Source organism: Pogonomyrmex barbatus, unplaced genomic scaffold, assembly GCF_055798465.1.
Source record: "Pogonomyrmex barbatus isolate J1 unplaced genomic scaffold, ASM5579846v1 scaffold15, whole genome shotgun sequence".
Classification (NCBI taxonomy): Eukaryota; Metazoa; Arthropoda; class Insecta; order Hymenoptera; family Formicidae; genus Pogonomyrmex; species Pogonomyrmex barbatus.
The window spans coordinates 241,409-265,409 of record NW_028297111.1 but is presented as its reverse complement, the minus strand read 5'-3'; the positions used below and the strand labels follow the sequence as shown (position 1 = coordinate 265,409).

The window sequence follows — 24,001 nt, the reverse complement described above, 5'->3', positions numbered from 1 at the left end:
AGCTGATTACTTTATTATTTTTGTTATTCTTACTTTATTATTTATTACATATTTGACGAGTTTTCAAATTATAAAGATATAATTATATAATTTTAAGATTCACTTTTATGTTTTCGCAATAAGACTTACGATAAATTATGTACTACATAATTATGCCATTAGCGTAATATTATATTATTAATAAAACAAGTATGTGTAATTTTTCTAATGCCAGTTATTACTCTGTCCATCATTTGAGTACAAAAAACGTTTGTGTTGTTAAAAAAGAGGTAAACTCCTTTATCTTTACCTCCTTTAATCATACGTTACTTTGATACTTTGTACTTTCAGTTTATTAAACGTTTAATTAAAGAAAATTGAGTGGAGGTTAAAACGCAGTTCACTTTTCTCTTAGCTTTTAAATATTGGAAGTAAAACATGAAAGTAAAGTTTTACGATAAGCAATAAGTTGTAAGCTTTATAATTTTATAGAAAATATTTATTATATTTATTATGCAGTACTCTATTGTATTTTTTAATTTACGTATCTTTTAACAAAAGAGATGGCTAATTAAAAAATATATTCGATATCCTTGTAATTATGAATTAAAATTTCTTTAAAACAAATTTTATATGTAATGTTGATTTAAAAATAACATTACTTGTTCATTGATCTATAAAATTTTATTTAGTAAAATATTTAATTTTTAATTACATGTTATCTAAAAAGATTTTTAAATTTTGTTAGCTACATTTGAAATTACAATTACAAAAGAGTATTGAATTTGTGCGAGCGTATTTGTTGCAAAATACTAATGTTACGTATCGACGAGACATACTCACTTGATTATTAGGGAAATGATCAAATGGTCAAACAGATTCAAAGTCTATTTGACACGTACTAAAATATTGACGTATACGTGTATGTCGAGAGAATTTGGTTTCGTGATGTGATCAGACAATTCGCAGGACATGCGAATTGAATCGACCTACTTGCTTGGCATGACGCTCAATGATTTGACTTGAATTTGTGTTCTTTGGCTTTATTGCCTGGAATTCCCCGAATCGCAATTAAAGCATCGTCCTTTTCTCGAGCTATCCCCGGTTTATTAACGGATTTCATTTGCAGCGAGAATCGAATTATGTAGCTACCGCGATAATACAGGAAGAGGATCGTTATTATCGTCTGAATGATTCATGCAATTACGGTGATTATATGTTAAAAATAAAGTCACTCCGATGATATCTTTTTTTTGGTGCATACAGACCACTCAAATTGTTATAATTTGAGCTATTTTTCTTCTAATAATAATAATATTTTGATATTATTATATAATTTTAATTTTTTAACATTGTTTTATATACATTTAATATTGTAAATCATGTATTATGAGAAAGACGTTAATTGCTTTTTCATCAAAAGTTTTTTATTTATTATGAAATTGACAAATGTCCTGGAAATGTCCTGCGCGTTTTAAAATTTACGATATTATTTACGAAGCACGATATTATTTATTAAGCACATTAATGTGCTTAATTTAAACATATTATATATAAATGAAATAGAAATAGAAAATTGCGTTTTAACAGTTTGTAGTCTTTCCTGTTTTTTTGCGACTCAAATACCATGACGCTTATTATTGTGTTATTAGTAATTCAATATCATAATGCCCGTAGGTGTTATTCAATATTGCCACGCTACAAGGACAGCTCGTTTTAAACGCAAACAGTAGAACAGCATTGATAAACGTAATTATCACATAAGCATACTATAAATATCCCGTGAAGTGTAAGTCTGTGTAAAAAATTAAATTCATGTCAATCACTATTCCGAACGTTATGCTTACCGAGGTGTGCTACAATGAATAAAAAGTTCTTGAAATTACATATATGATTGTAGTTTTAGTTAAGTATAGGGATTTTTTTTAACAATTTTTTTCACAAAATGGCGGTTTGAAAAAGAATTCAACATTTTTCTAGATTCTGACACCTTTAAACATCTTATTTTCAGAAGCTAAGAATTAAAAAAAATCTTATGCTTAATTGAAACTATTTATTTTATGAAATTTGAAGCCAATTGGTGTCGAAAATTGTTCTAGACGTCGCCAGAAGAAAAATTATTTCGAGAAAAACGCCGTTTACTTTCAAAAGTTTTAAGTATCGATTATTTATCAATTGAATTTGTTAGTTTATCTTAGTGAATCTGTTGCCAATGAAACGAACACGAGAGAATAGAGAGAATTTTCGTAATCTAAGCACATGGAATGGGCAGGGCTAAAAGTCATTTTAGGCTGACTGCGTACTTCACTATAATTTATATTATTCGAAAAATCGAATTTTACTAAAATCCTTCAGACGTTTTTTCCAAGATATCAATCTTTTGAAAAATGTAAAAAAAAAAAGAAATCAGTTTTTGAAGAATATTACTGCAGCCCCCCTCCCCCCCCCCCTTGACGAAGGCTAATGACTGTTGAAAAAAAATTTCTGTTGAATAAAAATATTCGGAATAAGTAAAAATGTATCTGTACCAATTGTAGATCACTCTCGTGCGTGTATTATAATTCTCGCTGCGATGCAGCTTAACGTAACTCGGAGCGAAATGGAGCACCTCTTACTTTGAATGCATTCAGGGTAGTTCAACGTTAACGCCAGCACGCTTCGTTTCTTCATCCATAATTATGCACGCGCACGAGTCATTTGTGCAATCCGTCCTCGTTACCGTCGTTTTGCATATCTCTTCCCATGATCCGATCATCGTTTCAATTTTCACTCATTTTGCCGATACTCGAAAATCGGATCATCATTCCAGCATCCAGATTATTATTTCGCCGAATAAGCGAATAGGAGTCTCGCTCGAAATTGCCAGCCGCTGGTCGGAGCGACGAGGACGCATGACGCTATTCATTTGTCGCAATCTGATAACGGGAGGGGAGGGGGAGGGGATCATTACGGGGTGTAATTGAACTGTCTCGGGCCGTATTCCGAATTAGCGGGATATAATTAATGCCACTTGAAATGTCGCGAGAGCGCGACATTTTCACACAGTCGGGACCTCCTCGACGTCACGATCGCCCCGGGACGGGAAAAATGATTTCATTTCGCGCGATATCCTGCGGAAATGCAATCAGCCGGAATAAGGAGCACCCTCTAATCCGGGATTACTCCTCCGTGTGAGTCGGCCCGGGGTATTACTAATTTCCGCGGCGCACGCACGCGCCCTTTAATTAACGTGTCTTCCGCGAATCGTAGCGTCGTTTCCGCAATTGCAGCTCGTATCTCCGAGCTCCGAGCTCAACAATTATGCGCGTCGGTACCACCGATGTCGCCTAACATCTGCACCTGATCTGCACGCTTTGTTATTGTCTGAAGTCGCGATCGCGGTGACGAATTTGGTGAACCGTGAACATCACGTTTGGATCGCGAGCTTTCAAGCTCGAGCTGAAATTTTACGCGCAAATTGCACGGTTCATTGTTCCAAAGACGAAAGAAATGTGTTATTTTCTCCACTGAAGAAAAAGAATGATTAGCTTGACTAAATTTTTCAACTTGATTATATTTGTTTAATTCAAGTATTTATATATTTAAGTTAAATGTATCAATACTTGAACTGAACAAAGTTAATCAAGTTGGAAAATTTAGTCAAATTAACAACTTTTTTCTCAGTGTAAAGAAGCCTTTTTTTCAGTGTCTGATAACGATAACTACTGCGTACGAATTTCTAGAAATATACAACTGAAGAAAAGAAATTATTTGTTGAAAGAACAATTTCAAAGCTTATTACTTCGGAATTTTTAAGGAGTTTGTTTATGTTTTGAAAAATCAAGAAATTCTCAGGAAATTTTACCAAGATCGAAAAATAAAAAAAAATTTTTTTTTAATATTTAATTTTTACTAGAAAGAATAATTATATATTTTTGAATAAAGTTGGAAAATTTTATACAATATAAAATATTTATTTTGGAATTCTTTTAAAGTGTTTTTCAAATTTTTTCAATTTGATTATTAACACTCAAGTGATTTTTAATCTTATAATTTATAAACTTTTATGAATGGAAAATATTTATACAATAAATAAATATTTCTTTATAAGATACATTTAAAAATACTTTTATTTTACCGGAAATTTTTAACAAATTGTCTTGAAAATCAAGGAATTCTTAGGGAAAGAATCTTTCTCTCTGTCTCTCTCTCTCTCTGAGTTTGAGTAGACATTCAGAATTTTGCTGGCAAATTTAAAAAATCTGAAAAAAGTTTAGGCTTTCCAAATTATTATGTATGACATTTAAATTAATTGCTAGAGCAAAAATTTTTACATCATGTTTAAGCGTTCTACATAATAATTTTGATGATTCAACAAAATTATTTTCAGATTTGGCCAAATTTTTAGATTTGCCAGCACAATAGTTCTCTCCGTGTTGATTAAAAATTCGCATTCAACTAGACAGCTGCGAATATTGACATTTTCTTAAAATGTATTCTGATGATTTATTTCTCGTATTCCATTGCCAGCATTCCTTGCGTTTAATTTTCGTCATTAATTAGACATTCATTTCATTAATTAGACATTCATGGAATTGTGTTTTCAAAATTATCGTACCTACAAAACGCTATACGACGCGAACAACAGTCTGAAATGCAAAGGTTCGCGGATTAATCTCGTCTGTCTTGGCACCACTCAAGATGGCAGAAGGAACCACTTCATTCCTTTCTTGTTATGGTCTTATTATACCGCTCTACTTGGCATTGCCACGCTTTCAATCGCTCGTAAAGCGCCCGTCACATTTTATCCCGAATCAGCGATTTTTTAAAATCGATTTTATTTTATCAATTTATACGTTTTGTAAAAATGCCAAAAATCTGTAATAAAAATTTTAAACCATTGTACATTGTCTTTTATCGTAAAAATCGTAAGTTTATATTACAAGTTGATTTTGTTTACATTTTTAAAAATACTTTCCGTAGGAGGATAAAAGCAAACTAATGTTCCGTAGGAGAATAAAAATAAACTCACATAATAATTAATGAGTTTAAAAAAAATGTATACTTTTTTTTTTTGAGCAACTAAGATTTCGCTTGCCGAGGAATTGGCTATGATTCACTTGTTTATTAACACGGCTTATTAATTCGGTTTCAATAAATTTATCAATGTATTGATAAATGTATTGATATATTTATATATTAAAATTTATTTTGTTAAAATATATTTTATATAACTTGTTTTATCTATTTGAAACAAAAATAATTTATTTGCTCTTTGCATTTGTGTATAATGTAAATTATTCTTTTTTTGCGAAAATCTTATTTTTTGGAATTATGTCATTAACCCATAAGTATAGATTATAAGATTTTGACGTGTAACATAAATTAAAGTGATAAAACATTGAATCGAGATTGCAGGAGGTGCAAAAAAAAAATATAAAACGTAAGAGAGAATTATTGTCTGTGGAAAAATGTAAGTTTATTTCATAAATCAGATTATGCGATGGCATTGTAATGAATCGCTTTGCAAATATTATGAAAGTGTTCTTACGATGCGTACCAATGAATACTTTACATCTTGATTAACGAGCATATGGGAATACAGACATTTTGATTCAACCAATTTTCCAAGAAAAACCATGTCTTATTTGCGCTTAGATGAAGATGGCATAATAGGCATTTTTTTTCTCAGTCTATTCGCGAATTCGCGAAACGCGTCTTGAGCAAATTTGCATGATTAGTTCATATCATATATTTAGTAGTTACGTAAGCTCATTTTACTTACTCAAATTTGCCTACATTTTGGATACTGCACAAATTTGTCTAGCTTACTGAATCAGAGTTTATATTCGGTTGTCAATTTGTTTTTTTTTTTCGCACAAACGCATTTAATTAGATTATGTGTACATGCAACGATTTAATTTCAGAGCATTGACACTGCACTACATTCGAAAATTCTGGTTTTATTTTCAGAACTTCGCTTAATGATTTACCGTTTTTTTTTTTAATCGAAAATTTGGTTAAGAAAATTAAATCAATATTTATTTACTGATTTTTTCGTTATTAATATACTAATTTCAAAATTATGCATATTTGCTATGACCGAGTTTTTAATCGTATCTTTTTAAATCGTTAATTATTATGTGGCATAATTTATTTGGTTTATGCATCAATTATTAATTTTGTCAAAAACATTCGACATTCAGACAAAAAATTATCAAGTTATTAAAAGTAAATATTTTATTTTTTTGAACCATAACAGTATAATTCTGAAAATGCAAATTAAGATTTTAATGGCTTTAAAAATATTTGATTATATCAATATATCTGATTTTGTTCATATATTTATGATAATCTTGCATATGTTGATATTTTGAAAGAGAGAGAGAGAGAGAGAGGAGAGAGAGAGAGAGAGAGAGAGAGAGAGAGAGAGAGAGAGAGAGAGTTTTTATAGTTATTAATATTAATTATTTATATATATATATATATATATTTGTATTTTATGTTTAATATTAAACGTAGGTTGAAATAATACGTTAAATAATTTCAGTTATATTTCGTATCTACATGTAATAGGTAGCTACAAAAATCGATAATCTCGGGTTACGAACGACATTGTCGCGTGCGACGTACTCGTATTAAGCTTATGTATTAAACTTTATTTCTTATCTCTTATTGCAATTTAAATTACTAATGCATTTTATCATATCGTAGTGATTAATCTAAAAAAATTATCAAACTTTAAACCTTGAATTATAGTTTATTATAAAAAATAAAATAAAGTTTTATTAATCTTTTTACAAATCGTCACTTATTATTAGACATGAGACAGTTGCAAAAGTTATTATTAAATCATTTAATTTTTTAAAATGTATTGTATTATTAACTAATAAAAAAATGTAGAAAATATTTGTGAGCATTTTTTAAATTTACTATTGATTCAGACATTGAATTTTTTTCTACGAAATTATGAAATTTTACAAGGGCAAACGTTAGTGGAAATAAAAATGGAATGAAGAAATAGCATTTTATACTTAAATACGATACGGAATGACAGAATCTCGATGAATGCCGGTGTATTTCTTGGTCCACATTCGTCCAAATAGTGTGTCAAACTTTCTGCGCTTTTATGTAGCCGGATATAGTTTGCGGTGAGGATACTAAAATTTAATTTCTATTCGTCCTTCTGATGTTATTCCTGGAACTTTGGGAAATTCTTTCCACCGCACCAGTCCGAAAGTTTTTCGCTCTGTTTCGACTTCCTTCCTGAATATAGCTAAAAATCCCACATGTGAAATAGACGTAGTTTTTGCTAGGCTTTTCATACTTTTCATATATTCACCCGAAAGCTATTGTCTTTTCGCTTAAATCCCAGAGACCGACTTTTATTTTTCTCAGGAGACGGATCTGCTGAGATTGTTCAGAAAATAAATTCTTTGTCACGCGGAGAAAAGTCACCGACATTGACAGTTAGATTTCCTGAAGAGACATTTCTTTATTTTTTTTGAAAATTAAACGTTGCGTGTTTTATTAACACTGATAAAGATATGATCTGCTTAAATAATGAAAGAAAGAAAAACTCATAATTTATATATGAGATCTATATAAAATTAGCTAAGAAACAAACATTCTCTCTTAAAAACACGAGTATAATATTCTTATGTGATTTTCATGTATAAATTGTATACTTTAAATAATACTAAGTATATTATTGATCAGGATGTTATTTTGTATTACAGTTATTGCATTTGGTCGCGATATGTATCTTCTATCTTTATTCAATTGATTTTTAATTGGTTGAGAGACAAGTGTTTTTTTTCGGTCGGATAATATCGGTTTGAATAAGTGGATTCATTAATTCCTTGCAAAGTACTTGCAAAATGATAACAAAGAATGTCTGCACGTACAATTAATACCGTCCAGAAAATTGCACGGAGAGTGCTCTTACACCTGCCACCGCTGTGCGTTCAATATTCTCACATTATAGGCCGCACTGTAACTAAACTTATGTGGCTTTTAATTAATTCACGATCTAATTAAATTCTTCGCTACGCATGTTAATAATTAACACACTTATGCGCGCATATTTTACCATTTCCAATGTTTATGAAAATTAGAAATTATACAAGATTTTAATATACTCTCTCTCTCTCTCTCTCTCTCTCTCTCTCTCCCCCCCCCCTCCTTCTCTTCCTCCTCCTTTCTCTCTCTCTTCTTTTTTTTTCTCTTGTTTTTTTTTTATTTTTTTGTAATTAAAATTTTGTTGAGGTTGCTTTCACGAATAAGATATTAATATTTTTATCCGATATTATTTCGAATATAAACGGTATAAAAATATAGTAAGTAAAAAAGATGTATATTTCATGTTTTTAAATTTTCGGGATATGATATTTGTGAAGCTGTGATATATCGTTTCGTGGAAACTTATTAATTACTCAGAGTTCTGGCTTTATTTTTAATAATTTTATAGTTCTATTTTGATTACAAAAATAGTTCTAGCTATTATAGCACAAAAATTATTCTCAGAATAAACTGAAATTCACACTTTTATTTTGTCTCACATGAATCTTTTAATAATCATTGTTAGATTTCAATATTTATTTCAGAAATGAATAAACAATCGAAAATGTTTAACTCTAGAGAGAGAAATTTTGGACGTAATAAATTGCAAAAAATATTTATAGTATATGAATTCTAAAAAGAGAGAAGGAAAACATTGTTTTTTTTAAATATTTTTATATTTAAACAGAAATAAATTTTATATAATATATATATATATATATATATATATATATGTATATTTATATATGAGATGATGCTATGTAATAAAATATTTATTTATTATAATTTTTCCAGTCATAGATTGGTTAATTTCCTGGCGATAAACTTATTAAATTGAATCTGTTAAATTGAATACCATCATATTTTATTTATATCATACGTTTCTTTCCTTTTAGCAATTTAAATTTAAGAGATTCTACCGTTGTCATAATGCAGTGTAATAAATAGATTAGCAATATATTGATCTCAAATATATTCTTATCTATAAGTTGTACGGAACAAATTACAATTGTTTCAAGAGTGTTGTCACAAGAAAGTTGAAAATGATAAATAAATCCGTTGGATGCGCTTTCCGCATATATGATTTCAAATCTTTTTTTTTTATGTTTGAAATAATAATAGAGTCGTTCAACGTGACAAGATAGATGATTCGTTCTTTGTAAGAACGTTAGGAACTCACAATGAAATTGCGCACAAACCGCACTAAACTCGAACTGCATGTTTCGGTCGAAATGTATAAATCAGAGATGAAGAAAATAGACATGATTTAGCTTGAGATGCCAACTGGCCCGTAACGAACACGACGACAGAAAATTTATTTGATTTAGAGAAACAGCAAAATGTGTACGTGTGAGTCCCGCTTTATGAAATATTCAAACTGCGATTACGCTTGATGGCATCTGAAAGAAAAATTGATAAACTCTGCTGGAACGAGATCGATTTCCTATCCTTTACATATATCTAGCGATCATAAAATCTCTATATGAAGGCAATAATTTAGCAATAAAAATAGAATGGTTTGACAGCAAAATTGAATAATTTTACTTAACTTTTCTTAACAAAGTGAATTCAATCGTAATTGTAAATCCTATGTAAAACGATTTATTCTATTATTTATGCTATTATTTTTTTAATAAAGTTGGTTTTTTATGATTCTATTTTAATTAAAAAAAGAAAACGGAAAAAATATATTTGTGACATTTGTAATATTTATAAATTAACTATACTTCAGATATAAGTTGACAATGAAACATCATTATTTTTACGTAAATATCTAACCGCGTAAGACCCCGATAGTTTTGTGGCTTTCCAATTTCATTTTTACTTTTTCTATAATTTACTATTCAGAACGTTCGAAGTATATGCGAAATGAGAGGAATCCGATTTAATATTAAATGTGCGATTGAAATATAATCTTTCTTGGAAAATCGGCATCGACCACCATTACGATTGCACACGCACATGTACACGTGTTGGAATGATTTATCTTATGACTGATATATACGGTTCGATTCCGGCTGTTATAGACATTTTTCAACGGCGTCAACAGAAATCAAAGATCTCAATTGATAGCTGCAATGGGTAAAAAATTTTCATTGTACGGATCAATGCGCACACTAAAAGTCTCATTTGATCATGGAAAATGTTTTTCCGCCTGGAATATGTTTAAAACGGAATTCGTGATGTCGCAATAATATTGCTGTGCATTAAAAAATTACCGAAAAAAATCACCGTGAATATTTCGACGGAAGGAGGAGGAATGGTTCGATGGCTTTTAAAATTTGTCTTTTTAGTGGATAAATTTTATCATTATCATTATTAATATTAACATTTATTTTTTTACCATACAAAAATACCGTAAATTATTAGAGAACACGATACTTGGAAACTGACGGTCGCAATATACGTAGATTTCTAGCTATAAGCAGCTATATATTGTATTTTACTTCGTGTTATCGATTACACTCGTTTTGACGTATTATATAGCATTACGAATACGGCGCTGTCTTTGTCTACTAGAATCTAGTGATAGATGTTCATGCAGTGTAAAGATTCAATTTCCCTACCGTGCTACCAATGTTTATGAACGTTCAGGGGAAATATAGATAATATTTCAGGAGAATTACAATTGTTAAATTACACATTGTCTGACGTAATTTGGAATTTTAAATGGATATTTTAAATGGAATATTTGAACGTTGCATTTGTCACATATCATGGCTTCCGCGGTATGTCATTGTTATCTATTGAACGTTTTGAAAACAACGTCGAGGAAAACGATAGATAGAAGTGTGTAAAAGAAAAATAATTGTGAGCGATATATCGCTTCGAAAGTATGATTTAAAATTGAATGCGAGAGATGTTTATTCCGAATATGATAAATATTTTTAGTTTATGAGAAAAATTATATACATGAAGAAGCCAAAGATTTAATATAATATTTGTTTTATATTTTATTTTCCAATATTTATGGCAGATGAATAAATTGTTAAATATATCTGTTCTTACCATTATATGTAATTAAATAGAAATATTGTTCAGAGAGAGAGAGAGAGAGAGAGAGAGAGAGAGAGAGAGAGAGAGAGAGAGAGAGAGAAGAGGGGGGTGGGGGGAGAGCGAGATTCTTATCTGATCACATCTAATGATAGAATTTGAACAAATAAAAAAAATGCTGGGCATATGTATATTGTACTATGCAACGTAGAATGCATACAAGATAAAAAGTGAGTTTTGTTTTGTCGCCAATATATTATTCGCGGGGCGACGTCTAAAGTTATCCATGAGAGTCTCCAAATTGTAGCAAGATATAGAGAATAAGTCTGCCTTTTCTTTTTCGCTTCGTGCGACACGCGAGCACGAAATCTTTTTCCACTGATTATTATCCGCGATGATCTTAATTTCTTCTTACGCGTCAAGGTTCTCGCAACCGGATTGCACTTATTCCGTTATCTCCGCTCGGCGCAGTTTCGAACGACACGCTAATCTGATGGCGCATTTAATTTAAATGTGTAATGCACAACGGCGCGATACAAAAAAATCTCGTAAAAACGGAAAAAAAATTAGTCTGAAATCAAGATAAATATTCTCTCAGATGTAGGCAAAAATATTATAATCTTCTTAAACTTTTAGTTTTGATTTGATTGAATTTCTATTGATGCAGATATATTATTTATTTTATTTAAATCAAAATTAAACTCTTTCTAAGAAAATTATAATATTCTTGCTTTTATATATGAGAATATGTAATCTTGATTTAAATTACTTCTTTTTTGTGTATGAAGATGTACGCTTTTTGAATATCGACTCTAAAGAATGGATTGCCAAGTTTTTTTTAAATAACTTTATGACTTTTGATATTAATTTAGAAGGTCAATTGCATGATTATATTTATTGACTGACAATTTAAATTTAAAACCATAATAATTGAGATAATTTTAAAGTAATGATGTTATTGATGCGTCTAATATCTTATGAGTGCATAAGGAACTTAAGGAACAAATAGCAAAAAGACATTACAAATGAGTAAATTTTTGAAAATTACAGTTTCATCTTTTATATAGTGATTTCTATAATCTTTCTCTGTATCAGAGTTATCTATTAAAATTATTTATTGTTTTTAAATTTTACAATTTAAATAATTGAAGTGTTGGATTGAAGTAAACATATTTTAATAACTGCCTATCAGCTGCGAAATTTAAAAAGAATAGTGATTACTATGAAAATATGAAGAGAGTTTAATGACGAAATTAAAATACAATAAAGGGTAATTTAAAAGGATGAAATTAGCCATTGTCTCTGTTACGTTGTTTTAATAGAATTCCCCGAGACTGAGTTTCAAAGAGAGGTACAAAATGGCACGTTTTTATATAAAATAGTATTAATCGAAATGGCTATACGAGTTTAAAGTGAAAGAAATTGAAAAAATACAATTATCACAGCTGTTAATGGACTCTTAAGCATTTTTGAGTTTTATTATATAATCGCTTTGCGTGATATTTTATCTATCATAATTTATACAATTGTTAAATTGTGTAAATTTATTATTTATAAAGAATCAATATTTTTAATCAATATAACTATTAAGTTTAATTAGTTTTAATTAAAGGCTATTTCACACTAACGATTTAAATTGTGGAGGTGCTAAAGGTGCATACGCATAAAGTGCTAATTTTATAAAAACAAAATTTGATGTTGATTAAAAATTTTTTTAAATATTAATAATTATGTTTGAGTTTTTTAAGAAATATACTCTTAGAAAGATTCTTAAAAAGAAAGAGAAATATATCTCTCAGAAATATACTAAAATTTTACTCCCATCATTGCTGCTTTCATATCCGCTTCAAAGAAATTGAGGCGACCTTTGAGATTGCCTGTATATCTATATGCTGCGTATTTAGACACGAGAGTGAGGCAAGGCGTCGCCCTTAAAATCCTGCTTTAAAACCTAGACCTGACTCTACGACATCATTATGACTTGTAAGATCGTTAACAGTAAATTGGACGGTCGTCATAAAAAAGTAGTAAGTGGAGCGATTAGATAAGGGCGAAATGAGATGCTATTTTATCATAACATGCTATTTAATGTGATATGACAGTTCATTATATGATAATCCGTGATACAACGTACTAGTAGCTAACTTTGATCTTAATAAAAAAAAATTGATTTTATTAAGTTTTTTTCATAATTTCTTTTAATTTATATTAACACGAAAAAATTACTTTGTAAGAAGAAATTATTGGTTTATTGGTTTAAATATTTATGGGACTTAAAAGAAGGAAATTAGATATTAAATAGTCTTTTTTTTAAATGATAGATATATCCGATAATTACAAAATTCATCAAATATTTAATCGTATTTTGGTATTTTTTTTACTAAAAAATCGATAACAATTCCATTTCGATTAGTTGTATTTTGATTGATTGCTATAACTCTATGTAGTTATTGAAATAAATATTTTTTTACACACACCCACACGCGCGCGCGTGTGTGTGTGTGTGTATTCTTTATTATGGTACGATCACTGTTCTTAAACGAAATTATAACTCAAGTACGCGTATTGCGTACAGCAGGTAGTACAGATAAATCTGTGGATTTTATTTCGAGATTGAAAAATGTGAAAGGTCGTGGCGTGCGTTTTTGCCGTGGCCGTTGCTTTGTGGTAACAATTAAGTCGCATATCGAATTTATTCACGTGCATTTCCAACGACCTTTTGCCGCGCGAGCCATACAAATTTTTATATTATGGATATTATGGATATTTTTGATACGTAACGCAATTGATTAAAAGATGCGCCGGACTCTAACTTTAAAGCTTTTAAGTTAAATGGGAAAAAGGAAAAAGAAAAAGCAAAAAGCACCGTTGAATGTTTCGCATTAGTTTATCTGCGAATTATTTTATTCGCAATAATAATAATAATAATAATAATAATAATAATAATAACAACAATGATAACCAAGTAAAAATACAGAAAACAAACTTTTGGGGTGTAGTAAAATGGAATTTTTTATTCTACTTTTTTTTTTTAGATATCACGAAGGTAATTAAAATCGAATCGTCCAACGGGAGAAATGTAAAGGTCATGCTTTATATAATATTTCTTAGCGTTATCATTAACGTGTACGGCGTGCAATAATAACGATCGCGGTAACGCGAATCAGGTATGCGTCGTACGTATCGCACGCTATTTCGGCCGGTATATTTAAAGCTTTAACTGGAGCGACACGGTTCGTGTAACCGAGTTACAATGCAAATCGCCTCGGGCGATTTCTTACCGTTGGAACAATTCTGTCATCGATAAACTTTGCGATGAATAATTCATTCGTTATGCCGGATTAAATCGAGTGTTAAGCCTTATTTGCCAGAACACATTTTTTTCATCGTTACGTATTGACAATGTATCGATTTGCCACATGGCAAAATTGTAGAATTTTTTTTTACACCCGTTGTAGCGAACACATTCGCGAGATACATTTGTCATGAGATGCATCGATAGAATTTATTATGTTCTAAAGATGAATTTTTTGTGAATTGCGAATATTTTATCTCTTCGATCTCTTTTGCGAATATTTCATTTCGAAGTATAATTCCAGAGTTACACCAGATAAACATTTTTAGTGATTCCAGACCTAAATAAGGGCGTTATATTTATTTTTAGCTGTATGTTTTTAATTATATCTTTTAATTATGCTCACAACTCTTTTCATCAAACGTTAATCTCAGAAAATTATAAATTGATGTTATAAGTTTATGAATATCAAAAAATAATGCGTTTAGACAAATTTGTACCAAGAAAAATTGATTTAAATTTATAAAGCAATATAAAAGTTTTGTATTATTAATGTTTGTTTCTTATATGACTTATATAACGTTTTAAATAACAGACATTTCATAATGTACATTAAAATAATACAAAAGAAACTAATGGCGACGAGAGAGAAAACGAAGTACATTTGTTTGTATTTTTTACAGGTAGCATACTATTTCATCTAGAGAATGAAAAATTGAGAAGTACCATGTATAGTTTACTGTTTCAACAATGTTTGTATTCTTGATCCTTACCGGAGTTTTTTATATTGTTTGCAAAAGTAGACAATATTTATTATTCAACTGGCCGACATCTCGGGCTAAGAAAGATTATCGTGACGTACTTTTCGTTTTTGCGTTTGTAGTTTTAATTGTTTCAAGAGAAAAGATTATAAAATTTTCGACGACATTTCCGATTTACATTTAACATTGATTTATATATACATATAAAACTCGTCAAAATTGTAAACTATTGTATACAGTTTTCATATCGAAGAAACAGTACAATATTGATGGCTAGAAATTTGATATTAAAAACATTTTTTTATTATTGTGATTTGATTATATAAATATCCAATAAATAAATATGTATAAAATATTACCAATAAAGATTAACGATATGTGCACAAATTATTTTAAAAAATCAATTTTAATTTAATTGTGTTTTTAAGTATGATAAATATTATTTTAGTCTGTTGAGACTTTCATCAAAGAGTTTAATATATATATATAAAAGCCATAAGGCTAATTGGTAAAATTCGGAAATAGTTATCGGAAGAAGTCATAAAACAAAACTGTCATAAAAAACAAAGGATCCCAAGTTCGAATCACGATCGATTTCTTACGTTAGCTTTTCTGAATTCATTGTGGAGACTATTATAGATTTGTAAGAAGTTATATCAATTATATGGGAAATATTAATTTCTTTTTTGAAATTAGTTGGCGAAGAGTTTCTGTTGAATGATTTCGACGAGAATTAAATCGCTAATTTAAATTTCAATGAATAATTTGTGATGGCATTATAAACATACATCACAGCCAAACGCTTTTACAGTTGCGATTGTTTTATCGGCCTGAATATTTGAATAAATTGTGCATTTTGAATCATGATACGAATACAGAAAAGGCGGTTTTGCGTAACAGTAGAAAAATTTGTCTTTTTTTTTATAGCATATTTGACTTTCTACAGTTCTCAATTTTCTATCATTGTCAATCGCGACAATTCATACAAACGTGATTTATTTGATTTTTTTTTTTTCAGTTCTATGTTCCTATGGAAAAAAGGACTTGTCATTTCATCGTGACCCATTTTACTGAAATATTGATGTACATTTCCTTTTCGAAATGACTCGAAGCTATATTCGATTATACTTACAAAAATAGAAGTCTACTTTAAATCTAGTACAGTAACAAACGTATGTGAAATTTAACCTATTTTATATTCCATCGCGCTTAAATTTTCTGTGATATAAATTAATTTTTTCAAGTAAAAGATTTCAACGCACATATAGACACACGTAAATGAAATAGTTATATTACATTTTATTGGTGATTATGATTTAACATTATAAAAAAGCAGGAAATGAAACAGCTTTTCAGTTTATAAATTTCACGATGACGATACGCTGTCCGAATATCGAATAAGTGAAAATTTCATTTCTGCTTTTTAATGGATGGATGATTCGTAAACTACTTGCGAATATACGATAGTAACAGCGAAATTATTGGTTCAAAGTAGGAAATGTATAAATACAATTTTATATACTTTAGTACCACATTAATTATTAATATGAATAAATATCTTTTTATTATGAAATAAATTTCTTTTTGTTGAAGGATATATAGATGAAATATTATTTAGCAGAGTGCCAGCAAAAGAATATTTCTAATAATATTTAATAGTAAAATATATGCTTTTTCTTAGCCAAAACTTGTTATATATATTATAAGTATAAATTATTTTTAGGCACTAATTGTTTATAAACGAGATAAATCTTATAATAACAAAAGATTTAGTAATGAAATATAATAATAATTAAGTATTTGCAACATAAAATTTAATAATCTTCTATTTTCTATATATATATATATATATATATATATATAAAATTTTAATATATTATATAATTAATGCAATTTAATTTAAAATGAAATGCAATGCTACTATTCTTCAAAACTTAATTCGATTTAAGTTGGAGCTGAATATTAAATTTTTACTAATTTTTTAAATATCTTTTAATTTTATCAAGTATACTTTATCAAGTATGTTAATTTGAAATTATTAATTATTTAAACGTTATCGTTTTAGTTATTGAATTATGATATATTAAATTATATATAGTAAATTTATTCATCTCCAGTAGTGGGATATTTCTACTTATTCAAACTGTGATAGATAATAATCTTTTTGCGTGTTTCCACCTACCTCTGTGTATCTTTATTAATGCATCGACTAATTGCAGTCGCGGTACGAACGATTAGTGATGGGTCCTATGGCGCCTATGCTAATCTAGCAGGTGGATCATCTAGTCTGCCTGTCCGATTATCCGAGATATGGGAAACGCGCGATCTATAATTTGGAAAATGTGGAGAAACGTGATGTTATACTAAATACAAACAACGCGAAAAAATTATCTGGAAAAACATTTTAAATCCTAATTAATCTTAATTAATCAATTTCACGTCTCTTTTTGATATCGATCGTTGTATAGGCTTATTTTGTATATAGACCTTTCTTCGATTTTCTGGTTATATCTATAAGATTATACCTATCTTTTAGCGTTCCTGCTGACTATCTGGCATTTAGCCAGAAATTTAATAGAGGGAAACAAAGTTTTTATTGCTGGAAAATAAGCGTGATATTTTTATGCTCTTTTCGATGATGCGCGAAATATAATGCGTCACGTGAGGGCTATTATGCTAATTAAATTAACTAAATATGAAAAAAAGGGGAGAAAGTGTTGATTAAAATATTAATTAATTTAGTATATTATCGCTAATTGCGTAATTGAAATAATCATTGACAGAATTATATTTAAGCTTGAAGAAAAACTATTCACTAGTGCTTTAATTAAAAGAGTTTGCATCATATTTTGTTGATTGTTCTATTAAAAATTATTTAGAGTAATATGAAACTTTAATAAACAGAAATTAATGGTTTAAAGAAATTGTCAGTATTGAATTAAAAGAATTTAAGATCTATATTTCGTTCATTTTTATCGTTGAATCTCTGAAAAGTATAAACGAGGTGTTCAGAACGAATAACATAATATTCTTATAGAAATATAGAAATAATGAATTATCTATATGATATTTAGAATTTCTTATTAATAATAAACTTGTCAATAATAGTTGATTGCAAATATATAGCAAATATATAGCAAAAAGAAGGATAAGACAAAATCAAGAAGATGACGATTTGTTAATTTTTTTTAATAAACTAACAAAAAACAGATAACAAATCGGTGCCAAACTTATTTTGTACTGATAATGAATAATCTATTGTGTGTTTGATTTTAATCAACGTCAATAGATAATAAGAAATATATTTTGAATATACCTGAATATAATTTTATGATATTTGTTCATAAAAAATTACAATTATAGTAAATATACTTACTACTCTTTCTCTATAAAATTTTCAAATTGCAGCTAGAATTGACACATTTTATATTCGTCCAATTATTATGAATTATTTGCCGCGTTAAAAAATTTCATAACGCGATCGATACGACACGACACGACAATAAATATTAAAAAAGTGTAAACAATTACGCTGCTTGTGTATATCATGTCATAAATGCAACAATATTTTTTTTTACCCGTTGAACGTTCCTTCGTATTTTCTCTATAAATGCTAAAAGTTTTTTTCCCCACACACGAGCATGTCATGTCAAATAAGAACCGTACACACACACACACACACACACAAACAAAAAAACACACACACAACGATACGTCGCATTCTCTCTCAATACGAATTCACACACGACATAACGCAGATCCTCTACTTTCCTCTCGTGCGATCGACAATCGTTGATGCAGAAAATTAAAAGGTCGCTCGAGAAGAACGATGCGCGTCCCTATTTTTTGGCAAGCCGAGTTATGGCCAGATAGATTGTTGCGACGGATGCAAGGTTGCGTCATATTAACGTAGAAGCAATTTAAAACTACTCTCTGCGACAGCTTTAATTGAAAGTAGAAAATTACGAATATTTCGATACGTGACAGGTAATCAAGGTAAACCCACACATATTAGTAGTTAGACAAATATTTTGGCTGCGTATAAATTTCTGATTAATAATATGCAATTAAGAGTCTTTGTGTTTTTACACAATTGTTAAAAACTACATGTTATGTTGTGTATTTTAGTAGTATAAGATAATATAAGATAATATAAGATAATATAATGAGAATAAAATAAGATAAAAATAAGATAACAATAAGATAAATTTTTGCATTTAATATTACATTATTATTTGTTTCTTGTATTTTTAAGCTTTAAATTTTATTTTTTCTGCGAAATTCTTTTCGACATTTCTGTGTAGGGCTAATTTTATTTCACCAGCATTCTGTTGTTTATGATAAATCTTTTTCTTTGTTTTTCATTCACGTTTTTTATTTCGTAAAACACCTTTCTACTTTACTATTTCCTTCCTTTGCGTCTGTTCAGGATATTCTAGTTTTATTTTCTCTGACTATTTCTTACTTTTATATTTATATAAGAATGGACGCACACACAACACACACGCAAACGAATAATTAATTAAATGTTCTTTTTTTATGCCACGAAATGGATCCCTAAATTACTATTCTAAGCTAATAATAGAATAAATAAATAAATAACACTAATTGTGTTATTAATTATGAATATTAATTCGAAGTTGATTTTTTATTGTATTTGACAAGAAACGAATATGTAAGAAACGATCGAAATTTAAATCAATAGAGAAATTTACAAGTTAAAAAAAATTGTTAATTAATTTTTATTTACAATATCGAAAATTCATCATCGCATCATCAAGTTGCTATTAATAAATATTAAACTTTCAAGATGGGTAATATAGGTAATTTTTAAACGATATTAACAAATTTATAAGACATAACGAGAAAAATCTATTGAACTTGGGTTATTAAATTTATTTTGAGATGAAACAAGATATCCGGCATATCGAGGAACATTTATAATGTGTCGTTGTCAAATTCACGCGCGCGGAAAAGCTCGCGTGGAATGCGGCGAGGACTCCATGGTTCTAATTATCTAATATATCTCTCGTCGAAACGAAGCTTATTTTTTTCATATCTCAACAAGGCTTGCACCGATTAAATTATAATCATCAACTCAAACGACAGTAAAAATGCTCATTGTGCGTGTATGTCTGTATGTGATCTTTGATCTTTCTTCACAAACGTTCGCACGCGTTTGCTTGGTGAAAAATTACGTTTGTCGCGTTCTTTTTTCCGCGCGGCGGTACCGCGCGCGGTAGTTGTTGTCCGCAGGTTGCGGCTCAAACTCACGTTATCATTTGGAGTTCACCAGCGAAGCGAAGCGTTAATCGATATTAATTACATCGCACGATGACTCGAGTTCTATCATTCGAATCCGTTTTCAGCTCTGTTGACCCGTTACGGAACAAGTGGCGTGACTATTTGGACTTTCCACACGAAATTGTAGCCCCGTGTGTAGCCGCGACGTGTAGCTCGACAATCGATTTTTGGTAGAGCGAGATAGATATATTTGTGCGAGAATCCACATTGCGCCCTGAACAATTTGACTTTTGATATTATGTAACGAAACGTGACGTGTAACGTTTCGAAAGACTCGAAATGAAGCGATGTCGCTCTTGTCCTACGTCAGATATCGTAAATAAATCATGTATCCGCATAGAGAAAGTATACGAATATAAAATAAATAAAAGTGATATATAAACAAGTATAGTATGGAAATATATAAATCTAAAAATCTTTTTGAATTCAATATATCGGATGTCATCTAAAATTTATTTATGAAATGTAAGGATTTCATTTTTAAAATTGCTCGTGCAAACCAAAAAACATGTTTTCCCGAAACAACGTTTATTTTTATGACTCGTATTCTCACTTCAACTCACGTTTATTTGAGGAAAGTGAATTTAGAATATGGATGTCTATGGACATGTGCTCATGCGTGAATTATGATAATTCTTGTTTAAGTAATTATATACATAATTATCTAGATGCACAACAACGTAATTAAGCGGCCTTTAATAGAGTTTTTGAAAATTAGTTGCACATTGATTGCATCTGCATTGTGTTTATAATTAATCTATATGTTTGTTATCTCGTTTACAAGATTTACGATATTACATCAGTGATTTACGACACACGTTTATCTTCGTTATAGCGAAATCGCGATGAATTTCTCGCTGGTTAGCGTCGGCGCAAAGTCATGCGCAGAATAAGTTCTCCAATCATTATTTTTCCGACAGTGGATATCCATTTTTTTACTACCTGCAATATAGGACTAATTAACATCTTACTTCTCGTCAAATAATTTTTAATTCCTGTCCCCCTTCTCTTGGGGGGATTCTCCTTTAAGGTTATATTACATTTATTTTTACTTATGGAATAATTATGAAAAAATTATGGTTTATTCTAGGTCGCATTTAAAAGTAATGTAAAAAAATTTTGCCACGGTTTAAAGTCTGGAGAGGTTAAAGATTGTTTAAATAAATAAGTGTGCTCTAATGGTGGAAAATGTAATTAAGAAATATTGATGAAAAATCACAATTTTTTTTATATGAGTAAGTTCTTAAGATTATTTATGTAAATTTTATTGCGATATGGAGATTATTTGTAACGTCTGTAAATAAAAATTAAATTTTTATTAAAAATACAAACAGTTGATGATACAAGTAAAATAAGATTTTTATTTATTAATTATTATATAAAATTACACATTGATTCCATAATGTAAAATAAAGTACTGGTATAGTACCAGAATAACTCCGAAAAGTTATGTATTTATTTCAGTTGGTTTTTATTTTGATTTTTGTCGTAAAAAATGTTAACGAATAGACATCATTGTGCATTATTTATATTTATTAATATCGAGAAAAGACAACGTGAAATTTAATATCATATAAATCAAATTTTTACATTTTATTTCCTGGAAATAAAATGTATATATAGGATGCAAATTTTGCTCTACTTTGAAAGATTGAAAGATAGCATGTGAACTGAGAGTTAATGTAGATAAATGATTTCGAGATTCGAAATAATCTATATTATATTTTTTTTTTTTTTGAGAGAGAAATGTTTTGCTTTGTATTGCAAATGGCAAATGTTCAAAAAATGACTTAACTTTCAATTCTAAAAAAAATAGCATGTTATTTTGATTCTTAAAAATTTAGCATATGTTACTTTGACCTTTCAACTATGATTTTAAAAGAAGTAAATACATACAAGAAAAAGAATATATTACTATTCTTTAAAAATATAAAAATTTAAAGCCTTAAAATTTTGCAAATATTTTTTAGTAAATTTTGATAGTTCTGTAGTATCTAATTTTGAATCGATACTTCTGTTTTATAATCGTGTTTTAAAATATGAATTACATAATGTCGTTGAAATTTTGAGCAAATTCAGATTTGGATAATGTAATTTTGATAATAAATTATTTTGATAACAAATATCCAATATCGAGCGATTTCCACATTTACTTTTAATAATGAAAATGTGATTTGTGATGTGTGACATATTTCTTCGTATTTGCAGCAACGAAAATTTAATTCAAAATTATATATTTCAAATGAGATTTTATTAAATATAAACTTGTGAAGAGAAAATTTTACGTTTCACGTGTAATGTAAGTACATGAAATTAGTTTAACGAGTATACCGGTAGTATAATGTACGTAAGCGCATACATATACATTTATAATATTTACGTATATAACTTAAAATCAATAATTCAATAAGCGCGTTCTATTTTTTTTTTTTTTTATTTTTATTACTGTACGCGTGATCAGAAATAGAAATGCGCATAAGTCATTGAACACAACGCTTGCAGAATAATCAGCTTCTTTAAACATTAATGTTAACTTTATGATAGAAAGGGATTATGATATTTTATGTGTATGTTTTATGATGAGATATTCCATGACATAAACGCGTGTTTTACATTATTTACATTATTATTCAAAAATATTATTTATTCGAGTTGTCTATACATCACTCTGTTCATCTTTTTTAATTGTACCACGATATATCATATATTAGATATATTAGAACATTGATTGTTTTATTTTTTTGTTTTGTACGTTTTACGATTTTTCCTTAATTTTTTTATTATATTGATGAAAATTAAAATTCGAAACGTTAATCTTCAATATTATATAAATTAATATTATATAAATTTATTTATTATCGTATGTTTTTATCTTATTTGCTTTGGAATTCGGCGGCTAAGTCCCTCATTTTGCTGTGCAAAATAAACGAGTTTATATTTTTATTTATTTTTAAATCGATGATGAATATATATTCACAACATTTTTCACGACATTTTTGCGCGATGTCGACGAGTTTATTCAACCAAACGACTTTGCGCTCTCGTAATTGATACGATCGATGGGATCGTATGACAACGATCTCGTTCGCCTCGATCTCCATACATCTAACGGCGATTAACGTCGCGTCGCCTCGCGCCGCGCCGATGGTGGCAGATGTGACGGAAAGTGGTGGAGAACGAAACTCCGGTAGGAGGTGCCGAAGAGTGGCGGAAGACACGTAACGCCATGCGGGCGCGAACGACAGAGATAGCGGCAGCGACAGAACGATAGACTGGACGAGAAGGAACGTAGAGAAAAGCACACACAGACACACACAGACACACACAGACACAGGCACACTCCGGTAGGAGGTGGGAGCTTTTGCGGAACGCAAGGGAGATCGGAACGAGAGGCAACTTGATGAGGGCGGTTGGAAAGGAGAAGGGAACGGCGGAGGCCATGAGGAGTCTTACTGCGGTGGGGGCGAGGGGTGGGAGAGAGGGGGCGGTAGCGGCGGCGGCGGCGGCGGCGGCGGCGGCGGCGGCGGCGGCGGCGGCGGCGGCGGCAGCGGAGGCCGCTCGTCGTTCAACACGCAGGATCAGTCTCGGGGAGAGAGAGACCTCGCTCCGCCGCTTTCGCCCCGTTTCT

The 24,001-nt window shown here is 29.8% G+C and overlaps 2 protein-coding genes across 4 annotated transcripts in view; both read left to right on the top strand.

Annotated features, from left to right (window-relative positions):
• Nca (neurocalcin homolog) overlaps nt 1-24,001 on the top strand; it is a 166,709-nt gene that overhangs the window by 55,643 nt on the left and 87,065 nt on the right. The gene's annotated exons all lie outside the window — the stretch shown is intronic.
• Nucleotides 1-24,001, top strand: part of LOC105428118 (neuronal calcium sensor 2) — a 154,249-nt gene that overhangs the window by 54,963 nt on the left and 75,285 nt on the right. The gene's annotated exons all lie outside the window — the stretch shown is intronic.